Genomic DNA, 23918 nt, shown 5'->3' with positions numbered 1-23918 from the left:
ATAAGAGAGAATAGGAATCCTAACCCTAACTTTCCTAAGATGATGCACAACAAGGGAAATACAGTTCAATGTTTTATAAAACCAATTAAAAAACATTTCAAGTCAGTTAAAAAATGAAATAGTCTGACAAGTCAAAATACCCTGACATGAAATTTCATTTTGATTTTCCCAAAGGAAAATTGAATTTTTTTTGGCAAAATTTTGAGGAAAACTGCATTTTCCATTGGAAAATCTGCTAATTAGGGGCATGAACATTGAAAGATCTAACAGTTGCTCAGGATTCAAATGTGCGTTCACGAATGCTCCTTTGCAATATTCAATCACTTCCGTTTTTAATGTAAAGTGACCTAGGTGCCATTATAATAATTGCAATCTTTTATTAGGAGAAAAAAAAATACTACTGTTATAGACCATAGTACTACTTACCAGACTTTATTCCAGACTTTCTATTCCAACCATAGATGTACAAAAAAACATCATCTGCTTGTTTAAAATAATTTTAGCAATTTTAGTTTTTTCTTTCTTTATTTTATTCAACCACAACTCATTTACAAGTTGTGCTTCTACCTTATGCTTTTAACACATTTGATGAATAATAGTGGCATTCATATGAGATTTCCAATTCACAAAAGAATAAATGCCATAAAGGTTACTTTTTAAGTTATAAAATATCTGCCTACAGTCCACTAACCTTGATGATAAAAGCTAAACTTCCCCAATGCTCCTTTTTTCCTGACATATTTTGCAACTATAAGAACCAGTGAACTACTGAGAAATAATTGGTGAGGGGGGAGAACAATGCTTGTTTTTAGGCTTCCATGAAAGACACCCTTTTATTGTATAGCAAAGATAACAGTTGCTTTCGGAGCTTATAAACTGCCTCATCAACAACCGTCTTCCCACTATCAAATTTGCTTACAATTCATCTACCCAGAGATTAATTTCCTTGACATAAAGTTGAGCTCCAGTGGGCAGATATTGAAGTCTTGATCTACTGAATAAAAAAGAAGACAAACTGTGGTTGCAGAGAAAAATCAATGAATAATGTTTTAGAAAAACACTATAATGAACCAACTGGATACCTTGTCCTTCAGTCAGATGCAAAGTAAGTTTTTCATTTTATTTTAACAGCTGCATTGATATAACAATCTTTAGCCCAACATAATGCACACTCAGCTTGATTCACCCAACCTGCAGAAGGGATGTGAATTTATATTTCCCTGCACCACGTGGTGCCTTTTACTGTAGGGCAACGTGAAGGGAAGCATCTGTGATGATGGCATCTGCCTTCAGTTCTTCTGCTAGATGGGAACAATTTTATAATCTGCCAGTGGCTTTTTAGGAGTTTTCTGAGATGATACCATTGAGCTAGGTCATTGGCTAAGATTTTGAAAAGTGCCTCGGGGCCAGTTTTAAGGAAGTATTTAGGCTCCTAATGATGCAGATAAGCACTTAATGTGATTTTGAAAAGTGTCTGAGTAGGATAGGCAACTTTTGAAAATCCCAATGGGTGCCTGTCTGCATCTTTAGGTGCCTATTTAGCATTGAAAATCTGGACCTAAATGATTTATGAGTTTATGTTCTATTTTCAAAAGTAACAGGCACTTAGGCTCCTAAATTCCATGGACTTTCAATGAGAATTAGGCTCTGTCAAGGTTCCTTCCCCACTCTACGGTACAGATGTGGGGACCTTCATGAAAAAAACCCTAAGCTTATTTTTACCAGCTTAGGTTAAAACTTCCCCAAGGTACAAACTATTTTACCTTTTGTCCCTGGACCTTATTGCTGCCACCACCAAGCGTCTAACAAAAATAATAGGGAAAGAGCCCACTTGGAAACATCTTTCCCCCCAAAATCCCCCCAAGTCCTACACCCCCTTTCCTGGGGAAGGCTTGATAAAAATCCTCACCAATTTGCATAGGTGGACACAGACCCAAACCCTTGGATCTTAAGAACAATGAAAAAGCAATCAGGTTCTTAAAAGAAGAATTTTAATTGAAGAAAAAGTAAAAGGATCACCTCCATAGAATCAGGATGGTAAATACCTTACAGGGTAATTAGATTCAAAACATAAAGAATCCCTTTAGGCTAAACCTTAAGTTACAAAAAGACACAAAAACAGGAATATACATTCTATTCAGCACAACTTATTTTATCAGCCATTTAAACAAAACAGAATCTAACGCATATCTAGCTAGATTGCTTATTAACTCTTTACATAGGAGTTCTGAACTGCATTTCTGCTCTTGTTCCGGCAAAAGCAACACACAGACAGAGAAATCCCTTTGTTTCCCCCCCTCCAGCTTTGAAAGTATCTTGTTCCTCATTGGTCATTTTGGTCAGGTGCCAGCGACGTTATCTTAGCTTCTTAACCCTTTACAGGTGAAAGGGTTTTTCCTCTGGAGGGAAATTTAAAGGTGTTTACCCCTCCCTTTATATTTATGACAGGTTCTTAGGAATCTTAAATTCCTTTTGAAAATGGGACTTAGGAAGGATATTTTATCAATTGCCACCCAAGTTCTTGACACAACTAGTCACGTATGGCCCCCTCTTGCAAAAGGGCCACTTAAGTCTACTTTCTGTGAATGTCAGAGTGAATTTAATCAAACCATCTGGGTATAATTGTTCATTTAATATGCACTTAAGTAATTTTAGTGTCATCTGAATAGTATTACCAGATACCATAGTATAAAATCTTAGATGGACTAGCTAGATAAGTATGAGTGATATGTGCACAGTTGTTGCCATTTAGAAATCAACATGTAGAAATACAAACCACAGACTGATGTTTTTGTTTTATTTTTAAGTGTATGGAAAATGGTCAGAACTCAGATACTACTGTTTGGTAATTATTAGTAAATGCTGAGTTTACGAATGTTGACCACAGTAAGGACCCGGAAAAAAGAAAGGTAGGGTAGGTGTTGCCATCAGCAACAATCATCATGATTGCTAGCCTCTGGGCCTCTGAATATTCATGTATCCAGTTTATCTGGATCAGGTTGCATCCCTCTGTAAACTTTACATGCAAATTTATTATATAAAGACTAGGTGAACACTTTTCAAATAAAGCAAGAGCTGTCTTGAGCCTTTAAAAAAACTTGAACTAACCTTGTCATATTGGGGTTTGAAAGAGTTTGGCTCACTTGTTCTCCCTATTTCTGGGCTGGGCTTAGGGCTTCTTCCATTGAACCAGCAAACTCCAACTTTAGTCATGTGAATTTCTGAGGACAGAGATACAACCATGGAATTCAGAATTTTCAAAATGGAAGGCAATTTCCTGCTTGGACTGGGACTGAATTCTTGATCTTTCAGTTACAATTTTAGGCATATTTCCTGAAAGTAAATTATTCTGTGGTAAATTATACACACCTTATCAAATTGAAATAGAACATTTGAACATGTACAGTTACATTCTATATTCTCACCTGAAGTATGGGCCTGAATCACGACTGGAACACCATTGCAATGGAGGTACACAAACATAACAATGGAGTAATGCAGTAATATCAGGCCCTTTCATAGTTTTTGGCTTTTACACACTTACACAAACTTAAGCTGTTACATTGAAGTATAAATTCTACATATTTATCTCCCATTGGGAGCTGCTGGGTGCACAACACTTTTGAAATTCAGCCATTTGTGTACCTAAATATGATTTTAGGATCTTAACTTTTAGGCACCAACTTTAGAGAATCATGGCCCATATGTTTAAACCACTCTAGCACAAAATTAAGGAAACAGCACTGTTTATCTACTCTCTCTGTGGCTTGTTCTCAATCTGAAGCCCAATTATCTGTTAATAGACATAATCATGTACACAACCACTAAGTGTGATTCAAGGAGAGTTATAATCTCAAATAAACTACAAACAGCAGGAGAAAATGAGTGCTTATAAAATCTCCCCTGCCTCCAATAAAATAAAATAAAACCCAAATATCTTGTTGTTGTGAATGTCTCCTTAATAATTAACAGGTGAAGATAAGCAGAATTGTCTATTAATAGAATGTTTTCCCTAAGTTTTCTATAAAAATAATACATATCACTTCTATATGGCCTTACACATTCAAAGTGCTGCACAAACATGAACTAGTTAGTTCATGAATCAGCAGGCTTTTGAGTCAGTGCTGTGATGCTGCAAAGCTGACCACCGAGCACCTTTTTTTTTTACAGCAGTTTCTGACCTCCTTCCTCCTCACCACAAAGCAGAGCTGCCCTTCCTGGGTAAGCCCAGACAAACTCTGAATCACCCTAGTTGTGATGCAGTCATCTTCTGCAAGGTGCAGTGTAGAGAGGAGCAAATGACCATCACTAAGGGCTAGAGTGTGCTTTAATATTCAGCTTTGCATAATAGACAGTGTACAGTTGACTGCCCCAGGAAGGAATTGTGGCTCAGAGAGTTAAAATTTCTCCCGTTTCCCTCTTGCTCCAGGATGGAAGTAAACTACTGCAAAGCGCAGATTGCTTCCACAATCATGTCAGGCAAGCTATTCTGTCCACAGAGTGGTGGGGAGGTGGGAAGATGATAAGGCTCTTGCTCACTCTTTCTCCCTCAGGGAAAGCAGAGCCACACTGTGCACCAGACCTAGGACCCAAAATCTGGGTAGGGTAAGCAAGGGGGATTGGGGCTGGGTACCTTATTTCCTCTCCTGGCTGGGTAATACAAAAAGCACAATATATCCCAAAGCTGGAACCAAATTTCCAGTTCTCCCTAAAAATACTTAGGTTCCCTCATTGAGAAGATAGCAAAGATCCTTGCAAGTTCCCACTTATGTAGATTTTAAGATTACTTCCCCTCACACTACTCCCAGTGAGCTTTTGGGAGAGGACAATCTTGCTCCATACACACCCACAACTCTTCTCTTCAACTGTATTTTTAGCCTGTAGCAAGTATGAACAACTGCACATTAACCAAACAATGTGAAGAGGTGAAAGGATGTCAGTGCTCTGTGGCCTGTTGTAGCTTTTCTCAAGGGAGTTCCAACTATTTCAATACTTCTTGCTGCCAAGAAGTCGTCTCCTTCTTTGTTTCAAAAAGTGATGTTCATGATTAGATTAGTTTAAGATCATATTGGCTTTGCAGCAGAAGCCTCTACAGTGAAATGCACCTTCTAAGATCATCTCTTGGATTTATACTTACTTTTGTTACTGAAGAAATATGAAAACAAGACATTTTCTTTATGAAACCAAATTGTGTGCCTCACTCTTGTTGCTGGACTCTATTTGGAACCAAGTTTCAAGCATGTTCTTATAGCTTTTTTTTTTAATTACCCTCTTTTTGGAACCAAATTCCAGGTACAAATTAATATAGGTTTCCTGAAATGGGTCAAATAAATCATGTTGCTATGGCAAAATGAGAGATGCTGCAAAACCACTGCACTCTCACTTTTTGAGGAGAATATGTGTATTTGGCATTTTGTACCTCCCATAAGGCTTATTCTGAACCAACTGTCTTTAAATCACATTACATTTTTCAGTGCAAAGTGTCTGGCAGGGCATATAGATGTATATCACTCATCATATTGAAAAATGATATATAAAATAACATATCAAACACAAATATCTACTCTAAAATATTTTATAGTAGATTTTTTTATAAAAATGCTAGCCGAAGATACTTTGTACCTATAAATCTAGAGCTCACTGGAAATTATCCACAACATTAAAAATGCTTTGGCTTACTTCTAGCATTGAGGTTGTCATAAATATAAAGGGAAGGGTAACCACCTTTCTGTGTACAGAACTATAAAATCCCTCCCGGCCAGAGGCGAAACCCCTTCACCTGTAAAGGGTTAAGAAGCTAAGATAACCTCGCTGGCACCTGACCAAAATGACCAATTAGGAGACAAGACACTTTCACAGCTGTCTGTCTGTGTGATGCTTTTGCCGGGAACAGAACAGGAATGGAGTATTAGAACTTGTTAGTAAGTAATCTAGCTAGAAAAGCGTTAGATTTCCTTTTGTTTAAATGGCTGGTAAATAAGCTGTGCTGAATGGAATGTATATTCCTGTTTTTGTGTCTTTTTATAACTTAAGGTTTTGCCTAGAGATTTTCTCTATGTTTTGAATCTGATTACCCTGTAAGGTATTTACCATCCTGATTTTACAGAGGTGATTCTTTTACTTTTTCTTTAATTAAAATTCTTCTTTTAAGATCCTGATTGCTTTTTCATTGTTCTTAAGAGCCAAGGGTTTGGGTCTGTGTTCACCTATGCAAATTGGTGAGTTTTTTTATCAAGCCTTCCCCAGGAAACCGGGTGTAGGGCTTGGGGGGATATTTTCGGGGGAAGACATCTCCAAGTGGGCTCTTTCCCTGTTCTTTGTTTAAGACGCTTGGTGGTGGCAGCATAGGGTTCAAGGACAAGGCAAAGTTTGTGCCTTGAAGAAGTTTTTAACCTAAGCTGGTAAGAATAAGCTTAGAGGGTCTTTCATGCAGGTCCCCACATCTGTACCCTCGAGTTCAGAGTGGGGAAGGAACCTTGACAGAGGTGTAAGGGGATAAAAAGCACCTCATGCCCCTATGCCAGCTAGCAGCATTATGAGTAGCAGTGCAGGAGTTGAAGCAGGCTCTGAGAGCTGCTATGTCCCCACCACACACGCATGTGGAAAAAGGTGAGCACGGGTTGAGACCTTTGTTCCATCTCCTCACTGCACCGGCCAGAATAGCTGTGCCAATATGCAAGGGAATGTATGCTGTGTCAGACACAGACCATCCCTCCCCAGAGCAGTGGAAGAACCAGGAGGGATGACTGTTCTTGGGGATCACACAACATGCTGCTCCTTACTCTGGACTCATGACAAAACCACAATAGAGACCTCATACAATTATTTTCTTTTTCAGGTTTTACAAAAGTGATATGGTTCCTTTTACAGAATAATAAAGACAAAATAAAAAGTGGGAACAATCGTGCTAATCTAATTCACTAGTTTATCTTCTTTTTTCATGTCACATTTCACAGAGCTTATATCAAATGATCAAACACTGCATGAAATGTTAATCTTACTTTGATAGTCATCCAGTGTCCTAATCATTTTGTTGCCATTTTTGTATATTAAAAGAAAAGAAAACTAAAGTACTGTTCTACAATACTGATAATATTACAGACAGACCTTGATGGCATTATCCCTAGCAGCTTCAGAGACTGCTCCATTGGTCTCCAAAAATACTGAACAGCTGTTTTCTAAGACAAATTCTTTGGGCATGTTCTCTCTCTCTAGATACAATAGAGGGGTTCTAACAAGATTCATGCTGGGACACAGCTACTTTGGATTTCAGCCCATGTGTCTGCTGAGGTATCTGCATATTCTGACCTGCCATCAGCAGGGCAATGTCTTGGGCAATGTCAGATCAGGTCAGGGCAATGTCTTCCCTGAGTGGCAGTCATGAGGACTACTGATTACCTGGGAGGTAAAATATGAAATTTTACATGACTGTAACGGACATCCTTATTGATGACCTGCCTCCAGGGCTGGTTTATATATTTATCTATCTGGAAGGTAGCCACATACTGACCTGCCTCCTGGGGAGAAATGAATATAGTGAAACCCATCTGAAGTGATCATCAAAGGAAGAATTAAAATCAATTCTGAGTAGACATGGCTTTTAACTAAAGGTCAGACATAAATATATTTTCAAATTGTTAACTAAGACCAGAGATTGCCTCTGAGAGGGTGTCCTTGGAAAAGTTTTGACTACAGTTTACCTAGGTACCAAGATACAAGGTTAGCCTTTGGTTTTAGGATCACATGTTTAAGCAGCAGGACCAGGGTTTCACCCCTTCTCTACAATGTCCTCTACAAACAACTGTTTCCAAAGCTTCCCACACTTTGAAACTAATGCTTAGGCTTGCTGAGCATCCCTAACTGCCACAGAAGCCAATGAGCAGCAGCAACTCTCAGGACCAGGCCCTTTAAGCCCCCATCTCCTTTCTGGAGGGAGAAAGCATGTCTTCTTTAAATATAAATAGCAAGAAAATCCTGCTTTACATTTAAATGAGTCTGGTCCGAATGTCCTAAGGGAAATAAAACCCTGTATGTCCGTTTACTGGGACTGGGGCAATGACAGCTTCAGAACACCTAAATTTGAACCAATTGGATAATAAATTCAACAGAAACTCAGAAAGCATTTTTATTTCTAACAAAAGACATGTGTGAGATATTATCTTAACAAAATAATGCCAGTACTATTAATATGGTAGGCCTGTGATGCCAGATTTATGGTTCTACCAAACATAACCCTAGAGTTCAGTACTAACGTGAACTGGTTAGGGAGTACGACTGTCATAAATATAAAGGGAAGGGTAAACCCCTTTAAAATCCCTCCTGGCCAGAGGAAAAAATCTTCTCACCTGTAAAGGGTTAAGAAGCTAAAGGTAACCTCGCTGGCACCTGACCAAAATGACCAGTGAGGAGACAAGATACTTTCAAAAGCTGGGAAGAGGGAAAAAAACAAAGGGTCTGTGTCTGTCTGTGTGATGCTTTTGCCAGGGACAGAATAGGAATGGAGTCTTAGAATTTAGTAAGTAATCTAGCTAGGTATGTGTTAGATTATGATTTCTTTAAATGGCTGAGAAAATAGCTGTGCTGAATAGAATGAATATTCCTGTCTGTGTGTCTTTTTTGTAACTTAAGGTTTTGCCTAGAGGGATTCTCTATGTTTTGAATCTAATTACCCTGTAAGGTATTTACCATCCTGATTTTACAGAGATGATTCTTTTTTACTTCTATTAAAAGTCTTCTTGTAAGGAAACTGAATGCTTTTTCATTGTTCTAAGATCCAAGGGTTTGGGTCTGTGGTCACCTATGCAAATTGGTGAGGATTTTTACCAAACCTTCCCCAGGAAGTGGGGTGCAAGGCTTGGGAGGATTTTGGGGGGAAAGACGTTTCCAAACTACGTTTTTTCAGGAACCCAGATAAAGTTTGGTGGTGGCAGTGGAAGTCCAAGAGTAAAACAGTTTGTACCTTGGGGAAGTTTTAACCTAAGCTGGTAAAAGTAAGCTTAGGAGGGTTTCATGCAGGTCCCCACATCTGTACCCTAGAGTTCAGAGTGGGGAAGGAACCTTGACAACGACCCTGTGGCTTCTTCAGGTGCACATGCACTTGCTTTGGCCCCATTTCTGCTCTTCTAACACAGATGGAAAGAGCCCTCAGATTATCCTATTCTCCCAGTGGAGGAAGAAAGGCTGGTATAGACCCAACCCCCTTCTCTCCAACAGTCTTCCACTCAGGAAAGTGACTGTACATGAAAGCGCCCCATGCTCCCATCCTCAAACAGGAAAATAATTATATATACCTATAAACTTGATTAAAAAGGTTTTACCACGGTTGGAGATCAAACTCCACTTTGTGATAAGAGCACCTATCTGCTAGCGAAGCTTGGCACTGTTGCTAATTCTGCCTCTCCAGCATTCTGGTATAGAGAAGCAGGAGAAAGATTTCAATAAGGAGGGGAGATGGGAGTGAAGTGCATAACATCAGTAGCTTTAAATAGCTTTCAGAATCACTGCATTGTAGGCACTTCCATGGCAGACAAGTGAAGATAGCACTGAGAACTGACATCATCATCCTACCATAAATAAGGCTTTTTCTTCAAATTATATACTACAGTGCAAATATTGCATAGGTCAATGGTAGGTCATATCTCAGGCTTTCATATCCATGTGGGCTTTCAATTTAACTGCTTTTGTCCATTGAGAAGATGTGTCCTCTCCTCAGTGATAAGTGAGAGAGAAAAAAACCATAATAGTAATACTTACTAGCTGGAAGTCAACTGCCAAATGGGCACTTTAAGACTACAGCTGCGTGCTCCAGTCAAATTTAAAGGCCAAGCTATAAGAAAAGCATGCTGGCAAAAGTTCCTATAAAAGGGTGATTTGTGGGAGTTTCAGTTGTGAACAGGCAGTCATAAAGGAGTGATGGATACCATGTTCCTATAATAAAACCTGAGATCATTTTGATATCATTCAACACTGCATTTAATGTACCAGCACTTCATCACAGATGTTTTGCAAATATTTTGTTTCTCTATTAATTTTCTCCATTAAAAAGAAATATATCAAAGTGCTGCCTGTTTGTATGGTACCTGTAGGCTGCATCTAGTAGAAGAGGATTATTTTACTCTTTCATATCTTGGAAAAAAGAAAAAGCCCAGGAAATGATGGTATGTATGTTTTTGTAGAGTTTATAAATGGACTTTTTGGAGCAATTCGAATCAAAGTCCAGTGTGAAGATAGTGACCTCGGCACTTTCATCTAGAAAGTTAAGAATTCTTAGCAATGCTGAGATCTATATTACAATTCCTAATACGTAACTTCACAGCTCTGCTCAGCAAGACCTAAGATGACCCAGCACAATGGAAATATTTACTGTCTCTTGCAAGAAAAATATCACTTTAAGTAAGGATATCTATAGCATTTAATTAGAAAGTCATATATTGACTATTAAATTCTTATTTAATAAATATTTGCAGAAAATTAATTATGGTATAGTCGAAGTGTGTTCTGTGGTACTGTACTGAGAACTCTGAATTACCTGCTTAATTCTTTTGTCTGTCTCTGCCACTGATCTGCAGTATGACATTGAGCAAGTCACTTAAACTCTATGTGAGCAGACTCCTTGATGCTGCTCATTCCATATTTGGTACATGTGCACATTTTGGACCAGCCATGAAGTTGCCACAGAATGCTATCTATGCTCTGTGGGCCAATATGGAGGGTGACATGACCAGCCCACGTCAGTAGCCCACTTTTCAGTATCCTGCTTACTGGTGGGAATCAAGAGCAACTAGTGCCTGTGGGGTTCCATGTGACACTGGGAGTGCCTCCTATATAACCACACAAGAGTGGGGAAGCTTCTTGCATGACCAGTACCCAGACAGACAAAATGTTCATAGCAAATATAAAGTTTGCAATTCTACCAATTTTACCATGGAAACAGTACGTTTCTATGGAATTTTTACATGACATAATCAATTTAGCATGTAGGCTGAAACCTTTCATAGTTTGGCCTGGTTTCTTTAAGGGACTTGAATGAAAGAAAAAAAAAAAAGATGTGTCTGTCATAATGGACTTTTACACCAATTAGTGTTTATAAATTCAGCTGAAAGCTGATAAGAAGTTTTCGAAAACCTAGAAATTTCTGATATCTGACATGAATGAAACCTATTGTTCTGTTTCTTCCTATTTCACCTACATTAATGAAACTGGTAATAGTTTTGGATCTCATGCCATTTTGTCATATAGTTACAGCTTGTCCTTTCACAAAAGAAAATTAGAAAACTGCTGAGTGTTATAGATATTAATGGTTGTTACAAAAGTGTAATAAAAGGCTCCTTTTCTAAAGCCCTGCCAAGCTTGTATGTCATTATTCATGAATGACTAATGTATTCAAAGGAGAAGAATGCTGATCTCCAAGGAAGCAGTGATGAGCAGCAAGAAGGAAGGGCAGAAAGAGAAAGCAGTTTGTCATGTGGGGTCCTAATAGCCGGGCTGTGTCTAATGAGTCATTTTAGCTGAAGTGAAAATTAATTTTTTTCTTGCATGTGACGGGCAGCTTATCCCTCAGGAAGGGAGATACCTCAAATCAACAAGGCTGCAGGGATAGCTCGGCAGTCCTGAACAAAATAAACAAAATCCAGTAAAATCTTACATACTAAAATTTGCTAATTGGCATATTTCATAATTTTCACAATAAATAGGAGGGCTCTCCCATCTTCTCGGCAAAGACTTAAAAGCAGTGTCTTTAAGAGTGAGACCTCATAGTAGCAAAACTACATTACTTTTACAAAGTGTTCTCCGACTAGTTTTTGAATGTTATAATTTTTGACGTCTGATTTGTGTCCATTTATTCTTTTCCGTAGAGACTTTCTGGTTTGGCCAATGTACATGGCAGAGGGGCATTGCTGGCACATGATGGCATATATCATATTGGTAGATGTGCAGGTGAACAAGCTGGCTGATAGTGTGGCTGATGTGATTAGGCCCTATGATAGTGTCCCCTGAATAGATTTGTGGACACAGTTGGCTCATTCATCTGCACATCTACCAATGTGATATATGCCATCATGTGCCAGCAATGCCCTTCTGCCATGTACATTGGCCAAACTGGACAATCTCTATGGAAAAGAATAAATGGACACAAATCAGACGTCAAGAATTATAACATTCAAAAACCAGTCAGAGAACACTTCAATCTCTCTGGTCACTCGATTACAAACCTAAAAGTGGCAATATTACAACAAAAAAACTTCAAAAAACAGACTCCAACAAGAGACTGCTGAATTGGAATTAATTTGCAAACTGGACACCATTAAATTAGGCTTGAATAAAGATGGGGAGTGGATGTGTCATTACATAAAGTAAAACTATGTCCCCATGTTTATTTTTCCCCCCTACTGTTCCTCACATGTTCTTGACAACTGCTGGAAATGGCCCATCTTGATTATCACTACAAAAGGGTTTTTTCTCTCCTGCTGGTAATAGCTCACCTTAACTGATCACTCTAGTTATAGTGTGCATGGTAACACCCATTTTTTCATGTTCTGGGTGTGTGTATGTATATATATATATATCTTCCTACTGCATTTTCCACTGCATGCATCCAATGAAGTGGGCTGTAACCCATGAAAGGTTATGCTCAAGTAAATTTGTTAGTCTCTAAGGTAACAGAAGTACTCCTGTTTTTTTAAACTATATTTTGTGATGTATTAGCTGTACTGTGCTTTATTGTTTTGGTTTAGTTAATCTGTAACTCATCAAACACATTAATTTGAAAATTGAAAACTCAGTCATTAGTATGAAAAAGCTAGGGTCTGCTGTTGAAATAAAACGCTAATTATGTAACAGTGATTTGTGTACTCAGGTTGCTCTAATGACTTCTTGTTTGTTTGTGGTCTTCCAACTTCTATACTTGTGTGTTTAACATAACAGTATTAGGGGCTTGATCCAGAGCCCAGCATGGTCAATGGGAGACTTTCCACTGACTTCAAAGCAATTCGGATTAGATTCTTTATAACTAAAGGATGCCACTCTAGGTAAGCTTTCAATCCATCCTTCAGTGGTGCAAATGTTAATAGTACTAGATATTTGTAAGAGATATGCCCCACTTGAATCATATTTTAAGGGACTAGATGTAATTTAAGTAGATCATAGGCCATGTGCTGGCCTTCTCACAGGAATTTCACCTGGAGAAAATAAACAGAGAACATCTTTTGTGTATCCTAAAAAGGGGTACTGAAGCTATATGAAGTTGAATGTATATATTTGATATAACAACAGATGAGTTGGAGTACACACATTTTTGAATTTGATGAACTAAGCATGGCTTAATATAACAACTCAAAAAACAACAGGTACTTAGGAAAATATACTATTCACTCATCTATTAAACTGTAATGGCCTCTTTTAGATGATCGTGTCCTCTTTTTGGCTTCCACTTTCCCTTAATGGAAAGCTGTCCATTACAGGCAAGGAGAAAGGAAAGGGTTTATACAGCTGAAATTGAGTTGCCAAGGGCTAGATATATGATTCTTTCATTTAGTCTGACTGTTTCTTGTGCTATGAGGACTCAACTTTGGCATAACTGATTATTACATACAGGTAATAATTAAATACTAACAACAATTGAATGTCCCTTCTGAGATTAAATTAGATGTTGTTTTTTCTGCCTCCGTTTGTGGTGTAAAAATTCAACAGTAATTAAAAGTCAAAAGAAAAATGTTCAATTGAAAATGGTCTGTCTGCTGTCATGCTATCCAGATTGTTTATTTCTTTTCCCAACACTCTTTACACACACATATATATTTACAGAAATGTGACAAATAGAAAACACCAGGAGTGCTTTATTCAAAGAGTGTCTGAGTTAATGGATCCCAAGGGGCAGATTTTCAAAAAGGTGCATTAGAGTTATAAGCACAAATTATAAAATGTGCCATTTTGAAAAGTTTATGGATTAAAACTACAGATGAATACAATAACTGGAAAAAAGTTCCATAGAGAAAATTCACACTAAAACACACATATATTTAGTGGGTAAACAATCATGCATTAAACATGATGTACAGTATATTAGTATAATTGTCTGGAAAAATGTGGTAGCTAAAATGGAATAGGAATAGAATCACACAGTGACTATAGTCTTAAAATACATGAAAGCAAAAATTAGCCACTGGAGAAATAGCTGGTTTCAGACTCTTCCATCTTTAGCTCAGTCAGTCAATATTTCCACATGAACCATAGGACTAGGTATCCAGTATCTATCTCTACATCACTATGGCTATTATCAGCTCAAACTGACAATCAGAATTAACACTTAAAGGAATCTGTTTTAAACTGAACTTCTTTCACTAACTGGGCAGAAAAAATGTGGTTATTCCTTTCCTGAAAAAGGAAAGGAAAAAAATGTCATTAATGCAGCCACAAAAGGCAAACAAGCCTGTTACAAATATACATAAGAGACAGTTAGCCAAACACCTGTCAGGGATGGACTAGATAATATTTAGTCCTGCCATGAGTGCAGGGGACTGGACTAGATGACATCTCGAGGTCCCTTCCAGTACTATGATTCTATGATAATACTGAAGTTGGCATATTTTGCCAAATTCATATTCATACATGGAAAAGGTGTTTAAAGAAGTCTTTCAAATATGATACATAATAAAGCAGGATTAGCCAAAGGTTAGTAAAGTTGAATAAGAAGATCCAAAAAATTCCACTAATATTATGTAAAAAATGTCATTAATATTAGTTTGAGCTTTTAAATTTATTTGCTTTCCTCCACTCTGTGTGGCTGCTTCTTTCCACCCCTTTGTATGTCTGCTTTCCACAAACATTGGAATCACCAACTTTGATTGACAATTTCTTTTTCCAGAAACCAAATTTTAAAGCTGAACATGCAAATTGTTAATAAAAAGATCCATGGATAGCCTTTGGAACAGAAAACAGAGACTGATAATGGTGTTTACACCACAAATCTGCACCACTGCTATAAAACAACAGATAAGCAATGAGGTGTGAGTTATATGATAAAGTTACCCTTCTTACTTGGTAGGTAAGGCATTATTTAGTATGACATTCAGCAGTGAGTTCCCAAATACAGTAAAAAAAAAAAAGTCTTTCTGAGATCTCCATGAATGTGCAAATATGAGGGAGAACTGGTTGATGACTCTAATCAAGAGCAGGGAAACTGGCATGTGATGTTCCTTTGGGAAGTTGTAAATTACATGCTACTCTGAATATAAAAGTTTTATACTCCAATAGTGGAATACACAAAATAATGATAAAATGTAGAGATTTAAGTCTGACATAAAGCCCACTGACAGTATTTCCATTCATATCAGTGGGGTTTAGGTAAATCTGTTAGGGCCAAATTCTTCCCTCAGTTACATCTCTGAACTTAAGGGCAAAAGTCTCCCATTGCATCCGTGGGGATAGCTCAGCTGGAGTAGGCATTCCTCCATGAGGGAGGGCAAATGGTGGTAGGAGCGCCACAAAGGGAAGACAAATTTAGTTTATGGCCAGCCCCATTGGCCAGAGGCTTCCCAGGAAATTCTCTGAATCAGTGCATCTCCCAGTTGGTTTTGCACTGTCTGGTTTGTTGCTGACTTACCTCCTCTGTGGATTTTATCAGCTGACTCCTGACGGAGTGGAAGTTGTGAGTGGCTTCAGCACCTGCACCCCTGCTCCCTTCCATTGCTGAGATTCACAACTCTGGGTACAAACTGGGTCCACCTCCAGCAGACATTTTGATCAGGTCTAGTTATACCCTTTGTTGCTGAGTTCAGTGGTCATCTTCAGGGTGGGAGCAAGCCTCACACAAAGCTAAGCCATTTGGTACATGCACTGAAGAATAATGGGCAGAACAAGATAACAAATTAAAAGAAAGTCTAGATGTATTAATTAAATATAATGAGGATGACAGCCAAGATTAGGGCTGGAGGTCCTGAGCTGTGAGCAACTGGAGGATTCTGTTCATTTTGATTAATTTAAAAGATGACTGAAGTTTAAAATGAGTTTGAAGTAGCAAACAAGAAGTGAACCAAGGGGAAATACTTTGTATTAAATGAGATAATAGAGATTTAGAATAGCAACAGAGAAGCAGAAACACTGACACAGAACAGAAGGCACTTTGGGGATGTCATTAATGGTTGGTTTTTGTTTGTCTGTTTGCTTAAAGGTGATTTTACTTGTAGATATATGTATTTGGACTAATGGAACATTTGTACTTACATAATTTACAATCCTGCTGATAGTGTAATTGACTAGTTTATGTTAAGGTTTTATTTGTCACCTAACCTCTGTCACACCTAGAGTAGATTATGATAATCAGTATATTTAGACTCCATCCAGTATGTGAATTATTTCCTTTACCAGACAAGTCTCTGCATGACAGAAGCCCTGGTGGTACTATTTAGAGAAGCCACACTGCTGGTTAGAGCCAGAAGCGCAGGTATTATGCCTATTTACTATACAAAACTAACAATCATTACATTATTATTAATCAGTGAATACTACATACGTTTGGTCAGAATGGGATTAGGATAGTGATTTATTATGCATCACCACACGGCTGTCACATGAATGATGCACTGTATAACACTAAAAGCTGCTGCTCTGATGAAGTATAATACCAAATGCCATCACTCCAGGGATGTATTTCATCATGGCAATAGAACCTACAATAAAATACATCAGAGCAGTTGCAAGTATAATATATCCTCAAAGCAGGAGTCCTTCATGATATGCTACATGATAGTTCACTCTGTGTGTTCCTATAATTAGGATTGAATTTCCCTACTTTCCTGATATGAACATTAGCTCTCATCTGCAAACAGGCCTAAAAACAAACTCTTAGGCTGAAATTTTTAACAAATTCCTCTGTTTATCGTGAGCTCACCTATCTGAGCAGGACATTGCCATTTTTTTTGAAAAAACAATTTCTCAATATCTGGTAGTAGTATTTTTCCTTTCCCTCTCCTATCTAGCTCTGATCCCTCTCTGTTTACCCTAGTTTTCAAATGGTGGGGTCTATGTCTCTAAGATGATACATAGATACATAGATACTAAGGTCAGAAGGGACCATTATGATCATCTAGTCTGACCTCCTGCACAACGCAGGCCACAGAATTTCAGCCACCCACTCCTGCAAAAAACCTCTCACCCATGTCTGAGCTATTGAAGTCCTCAAATCGTGGTTTAAAGACTTCAAGTAGCAGAGAATCCTCCAGCAAGTGACTCATGTCCCATGCTACAGAGGAAGGCGAAAAACCTCCAGGGCCTCTTCCAATCTGCCCTGGAGCAAAATTCCTTCCCGATCCCAAATATGGCGATCAGCTAAACCCTGAGCATATGGGCAAGATTCACCAGCCAGATACTACAGAAAATTTTTTCCTGGGTAACTCAGATCCCACCCTATCTAATATCCCATCACAGGCCATTAGGCCTATTTACCATGAATATTTAATTACCAAAACCATGTTATCCCATCATACCATCTCCTCCATAAACTTATTGAGGATAATCTTAAAGCCAGATAGATCTTTGCCCCCACTGCTTCCCTTGGAAGGCTATTCCAAAACTTCACTCCTCTGATGGTTAGAAACCTTCATCTAATTTCAAGTCTAAACTTCCTGGTGGCCAGTTTATAACCATTTGTTCCTGTGTACATTGGTACTGAGCTTAAATAATTCCTTTCCCTCGCTGGTATTTATCCCTCTGATATATTTATAGAGAGCAATCATCTCTCCCGTCAACCTTCTTTTAGTTAGGCTAAACAAGCCAAGCTCCTTGAGTCTCCTTTCATAAGACAAGTTTTCCATTCCTACCCCTTAATCCACATCTCTTCTATCTCTTGCCCTCCCTGAGCTATTTATTTCATGTTTCCTCTTGCCCCTTCAGCTATCCGCTCTCCTTTGGCTCATTTCAACAAAGCCATGAGCCAAATTTTAATTTCGCTTCTCAGGCCCATAGTACTTACCTGTTGATGGCAATTCAATGACCTGTGTTAAATACATTGTAGTTTCAGTCCAGATTCCAGTGGACAGGTGTCAGCCTCACAACAATGAAATGGAATGAGAATTGAAATGCTTGGTCACCACAAGACATGGTTCTCTAGGCCAGCACTGGTGGAATGTTGTGGGGGGCTCCTACTGCCTCTGATTTCAAATAAAAATATATGATTAACTCAAGTGCTGAGCTAACAATGTCTATTTTGGGCCAAACTATGTTCTTTTTTGTAGCTCCTTCATCACTTGTACAGGAGGGAACAGGAAATGGCAAAAGAGAAACAGATCAAAGGTTAAGCATAATGGCTGTTGTCAGTTCCTCAGTTATTTACACCCCAGTCCCAGAAAACAGATCTACTCCCTTCCCAGGTCACATATGGCCATGCCTGTGGGCTTCTAAGAGGCTAACTAGTATGGTAAATAGGAGCCAGTGGTGTAAGACTAAAATAAACTTAAAACCTTTGCTCAGTTGTGGAGATGAGGTGAGAAAAAAAGTTATACAAATGAGTTCTCTAGCTTTTGAGCTTTACAGTTCCTGATTGTAGATTCATCCATGCACTACATCCTGCTGTGGCTGTCCAGGCCATGCAAGCTGTTTCAGCTTAGGAGTCTGTGTGACCCTTAAGTTCAGCCTCTAGTGCAGTGGTTCCCAAAGTTGTTCTGCTGCTTGTGCAGGGAAAGCCCCTGGCAGGCTGGGCTGGTTTGTTTACCTGCCGCGTCCGCAGGTTCGGCCGATCGCGGCTCCCAGTGGCCACAGTTCGCTGCTCCAGGCCAATGGGAGCTGCAGGAAGAGTCGGCCAGTACGTCCCTCAGCCCGCACTGCTTCCAACAGCTCCCATTGGCCTGGATCAGCGAACCGCAGCCACTGGGAGCCGCGATTACCAAACCTGCGGACACAGCAGGTAAACAAACCGGCCCAGCCCGCCAGGGGCTTTCCCTGCACAAGTGATGCAACAAGTTTGGGAACCACTGCTTTAGTGGAAAGGCAGATTGACTCCATAGCCAGCTTCTGCTTGAGTTAGGTAAAACTTTGTAAAAAGGCGATTTGGCAGACTGTGAGTGTATGATGTAAGATTTGAGGAGTGAAAGAAAAGGGGAGAGAAGCATCTGCCTTACAGAGGGATGTGAAGCATTCTGATGGCTGGGCAAGAAAGAGGACTTTCATTCATGACCATTCTGCTGCTTGGGCTACTCTTCTCCCACTCAACCCAATTCACTGCTGGATTCCTATTTGTGGGTTCTCCTTCCTGGAACTAGGCAGAAGGAGTGGGAGATGCTTGGCCCCTCTTCTTCATCTTCTTGCCTGTCCTCAGAATGAAGCAGCTTCTCAGAGGGAGACCCCTTTCGGCAAATAATACTTTAAGAGGTTTTACTGACAAACTGGCCTCAAGGGAAGAACCCTCTCCTGTTGTGTGACTCATTTACTATATTCTTAATTCCCAACCTCTTCCCAAAAGCTCTGGAAAAAAGCCCCAGAGTCCACTCCTGTGAAAGAGGCAGCCATGGAATATCTAACATAGCATTTTGCAACTCTTAAAGAGGATACTTCCTTCTCCGCATACAAAGCAGTATCCACAGCTGCTGAACCCACGGTGAGCTTCTTCTGCCAGCCAGCAATTGTAGACTGTTCTCTGCTGGACTGGACTATTCATTTAACTTACATTCAATAGGATTCAGATTTGAAGAAATGATTGGTTAGAGACTGGGGCATTGGCAGTCATGCCTAGAGGTTAAAGCAGGACCCACTAGCCAGGAATCAAAGCCAAGGGTCAGAACCAGGTTACATGGAATGAGGCAAGGCGGGGCAAAACCGGCTGCAAGGCTGGGAATAGGCACAAAGCTGTAGGAGCCAAGAGCAAATATTTTGAATAGCCACTGAATTGGTGCTGCCACTGGGCTTAAGAGCTGATCTGCTGATTCTTTCAACTAATCAAGTGGTGTAACCAATTAGGCAGACTACGACAGGCCAGCTGCGCTCAATAGGTTGCCAGAGACTGGCTCTGCGGCAGGCTGTTTCCTGACAGGATTTGGGGTACTGGTCTGTCTCCCAAGATTTGTGAGAGTGTTGGGTCATCCTTCAGGATAGGTTGTAGATCCTTGATAATGCTTTGGAGGGGTTTTAGTTGGGGGCTGAAGATGATGGCTAAAACCCCTCCAACGCATTATCAAGGATCTACAACCTATACTGAAGGATGATCCAACACTCTCACAAATCTTGGGAGACAGACCAGTCCTTGCCTACAGACAGCCCCCCAACCTGAAGTGAATACTCACCAGCAACCACATACCACACAACAGAATCACTAACCCAGGAACCTACCCTTGCAACAAAGCCCGTTGCCAACTGTGCCCACATATCTATTCAGGGGACACCATCACAGGGCCTAATAACATCAGCCACACTATCAGAGGCTCGTTCACCTGCACATCTACCAATGTGATATATGCCATCATGTGCCAGCAATGCCCCTCTGCCATGTACATTGGTCAAACTGGACAGTCTCTACATAAAAGAATAAATGGACACAAATCAGATGTCAAGAATTATAACATTCATAAACCAGTCGGAGAACACTTCAATCTCTCTGGTCACACAATTACAGACATGAAAGTTGTGATATTACAACAGAAAAACTTCAAAACCAGACTCCAGCGAGAGACTGTTTAATTGGAATTCATTTGCAAATTGGATGCAATTAACTTAGGCTTGAATAGAGACTGGGAGTGGCTAAGTCATTATGCTAGGTAACCTATTTCCCCTCAGACGTTCTTGTTAAACCCTGGATTTGTGCTGGAAATGGCCCACCTTGATTATCATACACATTGTAAGGAGAGTGATCACTTTAGATAAGCTATTACCAGCAGGAGAGTGGGGTGGGGAGAGAGAAAACCTTTTGTAGTGATAAACACCCATTTTTTCATGGTTTGTGTGTATAAAACATCTTCTGTATTTTCCACAGTATGCATCCGATGAAGTGAGCTGTAGCTCACAAAAGCTTATGCTCAGATAAATTGGTTAGTCTCTAAGGTGCCACAAGTACTCCTTTTCTTTTTGCGAATACAGACTAACACGGCTATTACTCTGAAACCTGTCTTATAACTAAGAAACTGATTTGGGTCCACACCCAGAAACCTGAAAATAAGCAAAACTTCTTCTCTCACAAGCACTGAGTCTGTATGAAAAAATGAATACTTTAGTAAGGAAAAAGGGAACACAGCATAAACTTGGGAAAGTACAGCAAAAATATATCTAAATGACTGATAAGGAAAACACACCCACACAGCAACTTTGGCAGTACACCGTTGACTCATTTCTTCACCTGCCAGAGTGAATATCCAAAAAGCAAATGTCCCTTTCCCACATCACTTCACTTTTCTCCATCCTCTAAACCCCACTCATAGTTTGCTGTTGGTGGGTAGTCCTAGAGTCCTGAACTGCACTTAGGCAAGCCTGTCTCTAGTCCTTTGGGAAATGCTACCTGGTTCTGCTCTGAGGCTCTACCACCTAACCCAGCTATAGCGATTTCAGATTTATTTAACTACTTTCTGACCAGATCTAGCTGCAAGACTGGACCCTAGATCAGGAGAGTACAAAACCATATTCGAAGGCTTTAATTAGTATTAATGAGGTAGTGTGTTTCAGTGTATTAACAGGGCACCTGTTCAAGTGGAGTCTATTACCAGTTCTGCCACTGACCTTTCAAGTGAGCTTAAACAAATTACTTAATCTCTCTGTGCTTCTGTTCCCTCCTCTGCCCTTGGTATTTGTCTATGCAGATGGTAAATTCTTCAAGGCAGGGATAGTCTTTTGTTGAGTTTGTCCTAGAGCTGGTCAGAATTTCTCAGGTGGCGTGTTTGTCTGTTGGAGAATTCCATGAAACATTTCATGGAGTCACTTTGATTTTGACAAAGTTGTAATGGAAACTAGGCAAGGTTTATGATGAAACCCTTCCTGCCAGGCAGGTTTTAAAACATGTCTGGTTTCCTGCCAGCTTACCTGCCCAGCTCCACAGTAGCCTGATCAGTGGGCTGACAGATCGTTGAAAGACTTGAAACCCTGGGAGCTATGGCTCCCAAGCTCAGAAGCTCCCTGTTCAGCTGTGACTTGTAGTCTCCTGACTCATCTTCAGCTCATCAAGAGGGGGAATCGGGTCCTGGGAGCCCTGGGAACAATGGCCCCCAAACTCCCAGGCCTGTGCGTCTCACTAGCCTGGGCTACCAGTGTCCATGGCTCTGAAGCATCTTGCCAGGTGGATGGGCCCAGACCTGGGGCTTCATTCCCTTTCATGAAGAATTTTTTGAAATTTGGGGATTTTGTTCCAAATCAGAGCAAAACCAAATGTCAAAATATCAAAATCTTCTGTTAAATGGAATTACCTTTCTCCGCACAGTTCTAGCTTGTATGGTGGCTGTCACAGGAGTGCTATATAAAAGAGTATCTGTATAAATGTAATTAGTTAGTTCAGTGGTTCCCAAACTTGCTCCGCCGCTTGTGCAGGGAAAGCCCCTGGTGGGCTGGGCCGGTTTGTTTACCTGCCACGTCCGCAGGTTTGGCCGATCATGGTTCCCAGTGGCCGCGGTTTGCTGCTCCAGGCCAATGGGAGCTGCAGGAAGCAGCAGACAGTACGTCCCTCGGCCCGCGCCCCAGCCCTGAGCCCCCTCCTGGAGCCTGAACCTCCTTCTGTACCCCACCCTCCATCCCAGTTTTGAGCCTCATCCCACAGCCAAACTCCCTCCTGGAGCCGACATCCTGAACTGCCTCCCATGCCCCAATCCCCTACCTCAGCTTTGAAACCCCTGCTGCACTTCAAACCCCTCATCTCCGGCCCCACTCCAGAGCCCAAACACCCAGCCAGAGCCCTCAACCCCACCCCCACACCAACACCCTGCCCCAGCCTGAAGCCCCCTCCTGCACCCTAAATCCCTCATTCCCAGCCCTATCACAGAGCCAGTATCCCCTCCCACACCCCCACCCCCTGCCACGGCCCAGTGAAAATGAGTGAGTGAGAGTCAGGGAGAGTGAGTGACAGAGGGAGGGGGGGATGGAGTGAGAAGGGGCAGGGCAGGGATGCTGCAGGGGGGCAGGGCAAGGGTGTTCGGTTTTGTGTGATTTGAAAGTTGGCAACCCTACATGCAGCTCTGAACACTGCCTAACACAATGGGACCTCTATACTGGTTGGGGCCTCAAAAGGTATGTCTACACAGCCCATGGAAGTGAGCCTCCCAGCCTGTGTTGACGTATTCGGGCTAGCAGGGCTCTCACTAGCGTTCTAAAGAGCCTACCCCCATCCCTTGGCTTTAGAGCCTGAGCTCCAGCCTGAACTGTAATTTCAAGGTGCTGTCTATACAGCTGTTTTCAGAGCAGTCACCCAAACCAAGCTGGGAGACTGGCTTCTACTGTTTGTGTTGCCATACTGTAAGTGCTACTGTACTATAGTTAACTATCATCACCATACATACATACTTGGGCTTACATAACACTTTTAATTAATGTAGTTATTAGACAATGTATTTATGTTTAAAATTTTGTTAGGTATTAGAGTAACTGGGAAACCCACAGGGATGGGGGATTTCTGTGGGGGACGGGGGTGGAGGCAACATGGACGAGGGCTGTGGGAGCCTGGTGGGGCCAGTGTAGTATAGGAAACTGCTCCCTGTACGAATGTGCTACCTGTAGCAGTTACTCATATTTCATAGATTGTAAAAACTGCTAGCTGATCTAGCTAATTCCTACAGATAGCAGGTTTTTTTCATAAAGTGTGTGAAACTGCTATCTGTAGGACTTTGAGACCTGGAGCAGCGAAAGGTAGCAAATTGTTCCCTGTAGCACTTACTGATACATATAGTTGTTCTTATTTGCTGACTTGTCCTAATTTGCTAAAACTTGACAATGGTGTGGGGAGGAAGCATAAAGTCTTCAGC

General features: G+C 40.5%; 1 protein-coding gene across 7 annotated transcripts in view; it reads right to left on the bottom strand.

Moving 5' to 3' along the window:
- The window catches only part of MGAT4C (MGAT4 family member C), a 685173-nt gene that overhangs the window by 118605 nt on the left and 542650 nt on the right, over window positions 1-23918 (bottom strand). The window contains exon 1 of one of the 7 annotated variants that reach the window (XM_073331169.1): window positions 3109-3198. The exons of the other annotated variants lie outside the window; for them this stretch is intronic. The gene's annotated coding sequence lies outside the window, so the exon portion shown is untranslated. Of the gene's footprint in view, window positions 1-3108; window positions 3199-23918 lie in introns of those variants that run through there. 7 annotated transcript variants of the gene reach the window in all.

The sequence above is a fragment of the Lepidochelys kempii genome, chromosome 1 (assembly GCF_965140285.1).
Source record: "Lepidochelys kempii isolate rLepKem1 chromosome 1, rLepKem1.hap1, whole genome shotgun sequence".
NCBI lineage: Eukaryota > Metazoa > Chordata > Testudines > Cheloniidae > Lepidochelys > Lepidochelys kempii.
The sequence above is the reverse complement of the archived record's forward strand: the minus strand, read 5'-3'. Positions and strand labels throughout refer to the sequence as shown.